Below are 10,184 nucleotides of genomic sequence, written 5' to 3'. Positions count from 1 at the left end.
CCTGAAGGGTTAATAAACTTCTGGAATGTGGTTTTGTGCACCTTGAGGAGTGCAGTTTTTAGAATGGTGTCACTTTTGGGTATTTTCAGCCATATAGACCCCTCAAACTGACTTCAAATGTGAGGTGGTCCCTAAAAAAAATGGTTTTGTAAATTTCGTTGTAAAAATGAGAAATCGCTGGTCAAATTTTAACCCTTATAACTTCCTAGCAAAAAAAATTTTGTTTCCAAAATTGTGCTGATGTAAAGTAGACGTGTGGGAAATGTTATTTATTAACTATTTTGTGTCACATACCTCTCTGGTTTAACAGAATAAAAATTCAAAATGTGAAAATTGCGAAATTTTCAAAATTTTCGCCAAATTTCCATTTTTATCACAAATAAACACAGAATTTATTGACCTAAATTTACCACTAATATGAAGCCCAATATGTCACGAAAAATCAATCTCAGAACCGCTAGGATGCATTGAAGCGTTCCTGAGTTATTACCTCATAAAGGGACACTGGTCAGAATTGCAAAAAACGGCAAGGTCTTTAAGGTCAAAATAGGCTGGGTCATGAAGGGGTTAAATGGGGTGGGTAATATTTACCTTCTGCTCACCATCGTCGAACGTGAGGGCTCGAACATATTTGTTTGCTTCTGCATCCTCCCGATCCACTCGAGGCCCGCATCTCTTTGTTGAACTCCTTGAAGCGGTCCCTGAGTGACCGCCACCGCTTGACAACTCTCGCCTCAAAAGTGAAAGCACAAATTGGTTAGTATCTAACACATTACATCCAGCCACATAACTGAACTGTGAATACTTAGGCCTCTTTCACACTTCAATTTTTTTTGCAATCCGTCGCAATCTGTCATTTTGGGCAAAAACGGATCCTGCAAATGTGCTCACAGGAAGCGTTTTTTTGCCCATAAACTTGTATTAGCGACGGATCGCGACACGCCGCGTCTGTCATGCGATGGATCTGTCGTCTTTTGGCGGACCGTCGTCACAAAAAAAGTTCAATGTAACTTTTTTTGTACGTCGCGTCCGCCATTTTTGACCGCGCATGCGCAGCCGAAATTCCGCCCCCTCCTCCCCAGACTGCAGAATGGGCAGCAGATGCATCGAAAAACTGCATCCGCTGCCCACTTCGTGCAAAACTTTCACAACGTCCGTCGGTACGTCGGCCCAACGCATTGCGATGGACCCATACCGACGGAAGTGTGAAAGAGGCCTTACACGTTTGATTCTGGGCCCAAACATCGAGGTCCTCCCAGTTGTCCACCAGTTCGTGGCATACTTGCTCCCAGAGTCGACGGGTCACAACAACATCTGTGTGGCGGCAGTCCCCCATATTCCACAGCGGCTCCCGCTCTTGGATTAGATCGATGAGGAGGTCGATGTTTAGGCCGGCCTCCACACCGTCCGAGTCAGGAGCACGCTGTGAAGCCTGTTAAAAATGACAAATAAGAAAAACATTAGACTAAAAAAAAAACAAAGTTGAAAAATAAAAGGTACTTAATCGATGCTGACCGCCCTGACGCTCACGCTGACGACCATAGGAGGCACTTTGAGGACCTCTGGATCGAGCCCCAGAATCAGAAAACTATTAAAAAAAAAAGAAAAAACATTATGGCTTGGATGTAGGCTTATGTGTTGTGTGTACGGTGGTGATGTCTGTAATGATCTATTTTTATGTGTTGTGTGTACAGTGAAGTGTGTGATGATGTGGTTCTGTGATGCATGTAAGAAACTTACCAATTGCGAGCCCGCTCCAGATATCTCTCCACCCCATTCATCTCCTTCTGGAAGCACCTCTTCTACTGCAGCTTCCTGTTATATAAAAAGCGCATATATATATATATATATATATATATATATATATATATATATATATATATATATATATATATATATATTTGTATTCACAGTGGCGGATTATAATGAGGTCAATCTGGGCGGTAGCCCAGGGCCCAGTGGTGTGGGGGGGCCCTGGGCAACCGCTCAAATTGACCGCCGCCATCAGGGCATTACTGCCGTGACTGGCGTATGGGGCCCGGTGGGCAGAGGGGGCCCGCATCGGGCCCCGTCTCATCTGCTCACCGGGCCCCTACTGGTGCTGCGGCAGTTTAACGCTATTGATGTGCGGGCTCATGCCCGCACGTCAATAGTTAACAGCCGCCATCCAATTGGAGGCTGGCAGCTGACGTCAGCCGCAGCGTGCATGTCGCCGGCGTCTGATGTCATTGTCAGTCATCGGCGAGTGCGCGCTGCTGGAGGGAGCTTCGCCGAAGGAGCGCAGACAGGTAAGGAGAACTCGTTTTTTTTTATTATCGTGAACGGCAATCCGGGGGGGCCCCGGCCAGAATGCTGGACACTGGGGGCAGAGATGCTGGACACACTGGGGGCAATATGCTGGACACACTGGAGGCAATATGCTGGAAACATTGGGGCAGATTGCTGGAAACACTGGGGCAGATTGCTGGACAGACTGGGGGCAGAATGCTGGACAAACTGGGGGCAATATGCTGGACACACTGGGGGCAATATGCTGGATACACTTGGGGCAATATGCTGGACACACAGGGGGTAATATGCTGGATACACTGGGGGCAGAATGCTTGACACACTGGGGGAACTATGCAGGACCCACTGGGGGCAATATGCTGAACACACTGGGGGCAGAATTCTGGACACACGGGGCAATATGCTGGATACGCTGGGGGCAATATGCTGGACACACTGGGGGCAGAATGCTGGACAAACTGGGGGCAATATGCTGGAGACACTGGGGGCAATATGCTGGAGACACTGGGGGCAGAATCCTGGACACACTGGGGCAGAATGCTCGATACACTGGGGCAGAATGCTGGACACACTGGGGGCAATATGCTGGACACACTGGGGCAGATTGCTGGACAAACTGGGGCAGATTGCTGGACAAACTAGGGCAGATTGCTGGACAAACTGAGGGGCAATATGCTGGAGACACTGGGGCAATATGCTGGAGACACTGGGGGCAATATGCTGGAGACACTGGGGGGAAAATATGCTGGAGACACTGGGGGCAATATGCTGGACACACTGGGGGCAATATGCTGGACACACTGGGGGCAATATGCTGGACACACTGGGGGCAATATGCTGGACACCCTGGGGCAGAATGATGGACACACTGGGGGCAATATGCTGGACACACTGGGGAAGATTGCTGGAAACACTGGGGGCAATATACTGGAAACACTGGGGCAGATTGCTGGACACACTGGGGGCAGAATGCTGGACACACTGGAAGCAGGATGCTGGACACACTGTGGGCAGGATGCTGGACACACTGTGGGCAGGATGCTGGACACACTGTGGGCAGGATGCTGGACACACTGTGGGCAGGATGCTGGACACACTGTGGGCAGGATGCTGGACACACTGTGGGCAGGATGCTGGAATATTTGCTCGCCACTGGTGCTTGGCAGTTGCCAGTGACAGTTTTGATGTCATGATCCAGGCCGGGGTTTGTTTCTTGCTATTCTCTCCCCGAACTGGTCATGCAGGAGTTAATCTTCTCTAGCCTCGTTCTGGGCTCGATGTGGGTATTTCAGTCTGTTGTGGCCTGCAGACCAATTTTTGTGTTAGTTCATGCTCCCAGGCTAGAGCAGCTGACCCATTGATACCGTGTTTTGTCCTCTGCCCGTTTGCTCTTTTCCAGTGACTTCCCTTTTCTGCCACCCCTCTTGTCTTAGTGTACGCTCCCTGTACTTGGACCTCTTGGTAGGTGACCTGGATTGTCTTCTGACCTGTTTTACTGTCTCACATCTCGGTTACCAATGCTCCCGTCTGGCTCTGACTTCTGGCTCATATTTGACCAAGTGTATTGCTGTGACCACTGGTACTTTTGTTCCCAACTGTTGCTTACTCGGCTTGTCTGACTACTCTTTCACCACCTGGTGGCACCCTGTGCTACTGCCCAATAGTGCTGCGCTGTACGTGAAACCTCTCATCCCTCACCAGCACCCCCTGTTGGAGGTTGCGCTATACTGCACTGCAGCAGCATTACATTTGATAGTGGTGAAATTGAAAGTTCAGTGTTTGGAGTTGGTGGTTGGAGAGGTTTTTCTGGACATTGCTGTTTGGATTTGGTTTGTGTTTTTACCCTTATCTTCTCACATTTAGTTTCCCCTACCTATAACTCACCTGTTTCCCACTTTGTTATTTTGTTAGTGTATTTGTATGATTGTAGTTTTATTTTATGCCTATCTGTTTACCTCTGTCTGTCTGGTTAGTGTTTTCCTATAGATTTAGGCCCCTCACCTCCCTGGGTGGGGGAGGGATCAGATAAGGGTTAAGTTAGGAGTGTAGCTAGGTACTAGACCCAGGTGTAAGAAGGGTCATTTTGTTGGTACTTGTCCATCTATACGTAACCGCAAACAGCCATTGAAAACTAATAAGCCCGGGTTGCAGGAAGGTTTGTACAAATTCTTTTTACCATCTGAGATCCATTTTAGCAAAAGAAAGGTGGTTATTTCAGCCTTTTTGGACAGTGGAGCGGGATTTAATCTGATTGACCCCACCCAATCGACCGGGGTCTCAATCCTCACAAATTGTCTAGATCTATACCTATAATTGCTATTGATTCTGCACCCTTGCGCCAGGGATATTTTACTCATGTCATTCAAGAGATACGTCTGCAGGTGAGGGCCATGCACTTGGAATCAATTGATTGTTATGTGCTAGGTTCTTGGACTACCTTGGCTAATGTTGCACAATCTTGTAGTGGACTGTCAGGCTCGGGAGGTACTAAGGTGGAGCGAGTACAGTCAAAGACAATAGAAAAATAAGAAAAAATAGGAGCGCACTTACCCTGGTGTGTGGTATGCATCACTTTATTGAAACATAAAAGGTGGACAGCAGGGAGGGGCAGGATCGGCCATGGACAACGGCCGTTTCGTGCTTACTGGCACTTCAACGGGTCCTAATGGTAAATGAGCTGGAGGAGTGTTATATGGACCGGATCTAGTCTCGAATTCCTCCCCTCAAATGCTCAAACAAAATATAATGTGAAAATTAAAAACAACATGTAATTAAAAACAGCAGACGTAGAACACAATCTAGAAAACTGAATACAAAATTGGAATAGACTGATATTTACAAAAAGACAGACATGTCGACCTTTTCATTGAAACCAGATGGTCCTGCCGCGTTAGCGCGCAGAATCCACCTGGCTTCTCTACGTAACAAAAGACTCACCATGCGGGGGATGTTCAATCGTTGAGGTTTGCGGGTTTGGAGCGTGTCTCGCTGCCAGAGGGAGGAGGAGATCTGTGTCATCTTTTGTTGCGTAGAGAAGCCAGGTGGATTCTGCGCGCTAACGCGGCAGGACCATCTGGTTTCAATGAAAAGGTCGACATGTCTGTCTTTTTGTAAATATCAGTCTATTCCAATTTTGTATTCAGTTTTCTAGATTGTGTTCTACGTCTGCTGTTTTTAATTACATGTTGTTTTTAATTTTCACATTATATTTTGTTTGAGCATTTGAGGGGAGGAGTTCGAGACTAGATCCGGTCCATATAACACTCCTCCAGCTCATTTACCATTAGGACCCGTTGAAGTGCCAGTAAGCACGAAACGGCCGTTGTCCATGGCCGATCCTGCCCCTCCCTGCTGTCCACCTTTTATGTTTCAATAAAGTGATGCATACCACACCAGGGTAAGTGCGCTCCTATTTTTTCTTATTTTTCTATTTTGGACTTTGCATATTTTTCTGGAAGCGGCACCCCTGATCTATTTGGTGTGGAGGATACATTTAGCCCACTTTTTCCTGCTAGGTGTCGAACTGTTTGGTTGGTGAGTTGGATATGTCAGCTGTACGGTAACATATGTGCGTTCTGTGTTTTTGGACAGTCAAAGACAATGACTGGCCGTGTAGCCAGGGTTGATAGCTGGTCCCTGCTGGAATACCTGCCTGATTTTGAGAATGTGTTCTCATAACAGTGGTGTAAGGGATTTCCTCTTCATCTTCCTTATGATTGCGCCATTAATTAAATTTCTGAAGCCAAATTGCTTAAGAGCAGGTTGTATAACATTTCAGGTCCAGAGAGGCAGGCCATAAAGGATTATATCTCTGGCTAAAGGTACCGTCACATTTTTAAGCAACGCTGCAGCGATCCAGACAACGATCCCGATCGCTGCAGCGTCGCTGTTTGGTCGCTGGAGAGCTGTCACACAGACAGCTCTCCAGCGACCAACGATGCCGGTCCTCTGGTAACCAGGGTAAACTACGGGTTACTAAGCGCAGGGCCGCGCTTAGTAACCCGATGTTTACCCTGGTTACCAGCGTAAACGTAAAAAAACCCAAACACTACATACTTACCTTCCGGTGTCTGTCCTCCGGCGCTATGTTTTCCGGCTGGCGCTCACAGTCGGTGCAGAGAAGCACAGCGCTGTGTTCTGCTTTCCGGCTGGCCGGCGCTCACAGTGCAGAGAAGCACAGCGCCGGGGACAGACAGCGGAAGGTAAGTATGTAGATTTTTTTTTTTTTTTTTACGTTTACGCTGTCAACCAGGGTAAACATCGGGTTACTAAGCGCGGCCCTGCCCTCAGTAACCCGATGTTTACCCTGGTTGCCAGTAAAGACATCGCTGAATCGGCGTCACACACGCCGATTCAGCGATGTCTGCATGAGGTCTATCGACGAAATAAAGTTCTGGACTTTCTGCTCCGACCAATGAGGGCACAGCAGGATCCAGATCGCTGCTGCCTGTCAAACTCAACGATATCGCTAGCCAGGATGCTGCAACGTCAAGGATCGCTAGCGATATCGTTCAGTGTGACGGTACCTTAAGTGTCATATCAGACCTTCTTCGAATCCAGTTACAGTAGGGTTTTTCTGTAGTAAGAAGACGGAGGTTACGCCCCTGCCTAGATTTCCTTGATCTAAATCAAATCATGGCTCAGGATACTTATCGTCTCCCTTTTATTCCTGACCTATTTAATAAGATCGTTGGAGCAAAGTGGTTTTCTTAACTGGACCTTAGGGAGGCATATAATCTCATCCGTATGAAGGAGGGGGATGTGTGGAAGGCTGCTTTTAATACAACAAAGGGACACTACAAAAACCTTATTTTGCCATTTGGGTTGACTAATGCTTCCGTCGCTTTTCAGCAAATTCTAAATGACATTTTTGTTGTCTGGCAGGTAGGTTTGTGGTAATTTATCTGGATGACATATTGATTTATTCGCCGGACCTCTAGTCACATGAGGTACATGTCAGGCAGGTTTTATAAATACTCCGCGACAATAAATTATATGTCAAACCAGAGAAATGTATGTTTTTGGTACAGGAGATCCCTTTTCTGGGAAATTTCTTATTGTCCACCGGTTTTTGTAAGGATCCGGCGAACATCCAGGCGATACTAGATTGGGATCATCCTGAAGACTTAAAAGCTTTACAAAGGTTATCATGTTTGCCAATTATTATTGTAAATTCATCAAGAACTGTTCACTAGTGGCTATACCACTGACTGATATGACTAGGAAAAGGACAGAATTTTTTAAAGGGTCCAGTCCGGCCAGTGAGGCATTTGCTACTTTAAAGAGTGTTACACTCTGTCCGGTCTCTGTACCTTTGCGGGGTCCCCGTCGGGACTTCCACTCTGTGCTGGCTCCACGCTGTCAGGATGCGGCTTATCCCCCTCCTTCCTCTACTGCTTCCTGGCGTGCTGCCAGCAGGCTCTCGGGCAGAGTGCTTAGGGCACGCGCGTGCTCGTTCCCGGTCTCTTATAGAGACAGCATGCATTTTTTTAAATATGCTTTTGGCCAATGGCGTGTTATTCATTACTATTTAATAATAATAATAATAATAATAATCTTTATTTTATATAGTGCTAACATATTCCGCAGCGCTTTACAGGTTGCACACATTATCGTCGCTGTCCCCATTGGCGCTCACAATCTAAATATTTTTCTAGCTCCTCCACCATAGGGAGGGCGCCGGAGCAACAAGTATCCACTGTTGCTTTCTTCCGTTTCCTGTCTGCATGTGTTCCTGTTTCTGAAGTGCTTTCGCTAGTACTCTGCTTACATTGCCTGTTTTTCACAGATCATCGGCTACCAGTTACCTGGCTATCCTGCATGACGACTGTTCTATCTACACGATCCCGTCTCGTCCCGCCAACCTGCTATCGTCATCTCCGGACAACGCCAGTACCATTGGAACCAGCTTCTACCCGTACACCCGATATCACCTGGTTAGCTCCACGTCTCCCGCTAACCCCGCTTTTCCAATTGTCCCGCTGGGACAGCTGCCACGAGTCTGGGGTCTAACTGGAGGTAGCACCCGTGTCCCCCAGGCTATCCATTCTGTCCCTGTTCGATGGGACTTACTACTGGTGTCTGGGGCTCACGTAGTCACGCCCCCTTCGGAGCCCCCCGGACCGTGGTCCCGAGGTTCCACATTAAACCTAAATAAAAACGAATATGAACTTCAACTTCTGTGCCTCCATTTCCATTCATTACAAAGAGATGTTTTACTTCTGAACCAATTCTAATACAGCTTGACATGACACAGCCATTCATTGTAGAGGTTAAAGCATCAGAAGTGGGGGTAGGGGTTGTATTGTCGCAGAGTTCATATCCAGATAAATGGCGTCCTTGTGTATACTTCTCCAAGAAACTGTCATCCACTGAGAGAATTACGTTGGTAAAAGGTAACTCTTCACAATAAAGTAGGCTTTTGAGGAGGTGGCATCATTTTTTGGAAGGGGTAGTCTATCCAGTCATGGTAATAATCACCAATTATAAATATCTTTTGTATTTGGAATCTGCCAAGCATATGACACCTAGACAACTTTTTTGGGACTTCTAGGCCAGGGATAAGAATGTAAAGGAGGATGCTTTGTCTCGTTGATTTCCGGGGGGGGGGGGGGGGGAGGAAGTAACTGCAAGCTGGTTCCTATATTACAGAGAGGTGTACTTATTGCTACTATATGTTCTGATCTTGAGAATGAGGTCATAGAGGCTCAGGGGTATTCCCCTACTACCTGTCCTTCAGGTGAACTGTTCATCCCTATGAACTAACTTCTTATAATTTTGAGTCAGCATCGTGATTCGGTCCTGACTGGACATCCTAGTAGTAAAGCCACAACAGATCTTCTTACTCATCATTTTTGGTGGTCTAGGGTGCTCCAGGATGTTCATGAATATGTAGCTGCCTGCAGTACTTGTGCACATTCTAAGACCCCACATACTTGTCTGTCCAGGGCTCTTCAAATTTTGGTGATTCCCTGTAGACCATTGATTCAATTGTGTGTTGATTTTATCACTTATCTACTCATATTAGCGTGGAACACTGTAATATTAGTGGTGGTGGATAGATTTTGCAAGATGGCTCATTTAATTGCACTACCTGCTTTACAAAATGCCAAAAAGACTTTGGTGCAAATTTTTCTTAAAGAAATTGTGAAATTACATGGATTCCATCTGATATTGTTTCGGACTAGGGGGTTCAATTTATTTTCAAATTTTGGAAAGCTTTTTGTGCTTAGTGATTCATCTTTCTTTTTCATCCGCCTTTCATCCACATTCTAATGGGCAAATTCAACGAGTGAACATGAATCTTGAAATATATCTTAGGCCATGTTCACACCATCCTTTTTTTCATGCGGAACCGCCGCGATTTTCCCGCTGCGGGTCCGCAGCTGTTTTCCATGCAGGGTACATTACAATGTACCCTATGGAAAACAGGAACTGCTGTGCCCACATTGCGGAAAATCCCAAAAAAAGCCGCGCTGAATAGCTGCAGTAAAAAAGAAGTACCATGTCACTTCTTTTTGCGGAACTTCAGCGGTTCTGCACCCATTGACCTCCATTGTGAGGTCAAACCCGCAGTAAAACCCGCAGACGAAAAAAATATCTGCGGGTTTTCTGCGGTTTGTGGTGCAGAACCGCTGCAGTGTGGCTGCCCCCCCCGTGCTCCAATCCCACCCCCCCATGCTCCGACGCCACCCCCCCGTGCTCCGACGCCCCCCCCCCGTGCCCTAATCTCCCCCCCTTATACTTACCGGGTGTCCGTCCGGCCGTCTTCTCCCTGGGCGCTGCCATCTTCCAAAATGGCGGGCGCATGCGCAGTGCGCCCGCCGAATCTGCCGGGCGGCAGATTCGTTCCAGGCACATTTTGATCATTGTGATAACCTCACTGTGATCAAAAT

General features: G+C 47.1%; 1 long non-coding RNA gene across 2 annotated transcripts in view; it reads right to left on the bottom strand.

Moving 5' to 3' along the window:
* Positions 1-601: 601 nt before the first annotated feature.
* Positions 602-10,184, bottom strand: part of LOC138656761 (uncharacterized) — a 58,294-nt gene continuing 48,711 nt past the window's right edge. The window contains exons 2-3 of one of the 2 annotated variants that reach the window (XR_011316964.1): positions 1,741-1,815; positions 602-733 (exon numbers count right to left, since the gene is read on the bottom strand). This is a non-coding gene — a long non-coding RNA (uncharacterized lncRNA). Of the gene's footprint in view, positions 734-1,481; positions 1,589-1,740; positions 1,816-10,184 lie in introns of those variants that run through there. The other variant, XR_011316965.1, reaches the window with a different exon arrangement.

Source organism: Ranitomeya imitator, chromosome 1 (genome assembly GCF_032444005.1).
Source record: "Ranitomeya imitator isolate aRanImi1 chromosome 1, aRanImi1.pri, whole genome shotgun sequence".
In the NCBI taxonomy this organism is placed as follows: Eukaryota; Metazoa; Chordata; class Amphibia; order Anura; family Dendrobatidae; genus Ranitomeya; species Ranitomeya imitator.
The sequence above is the reverse complement of the archived record's forward strand: the minus strand, read 5'-3'. Positions and strand labels throughout refer to the sequence as shown.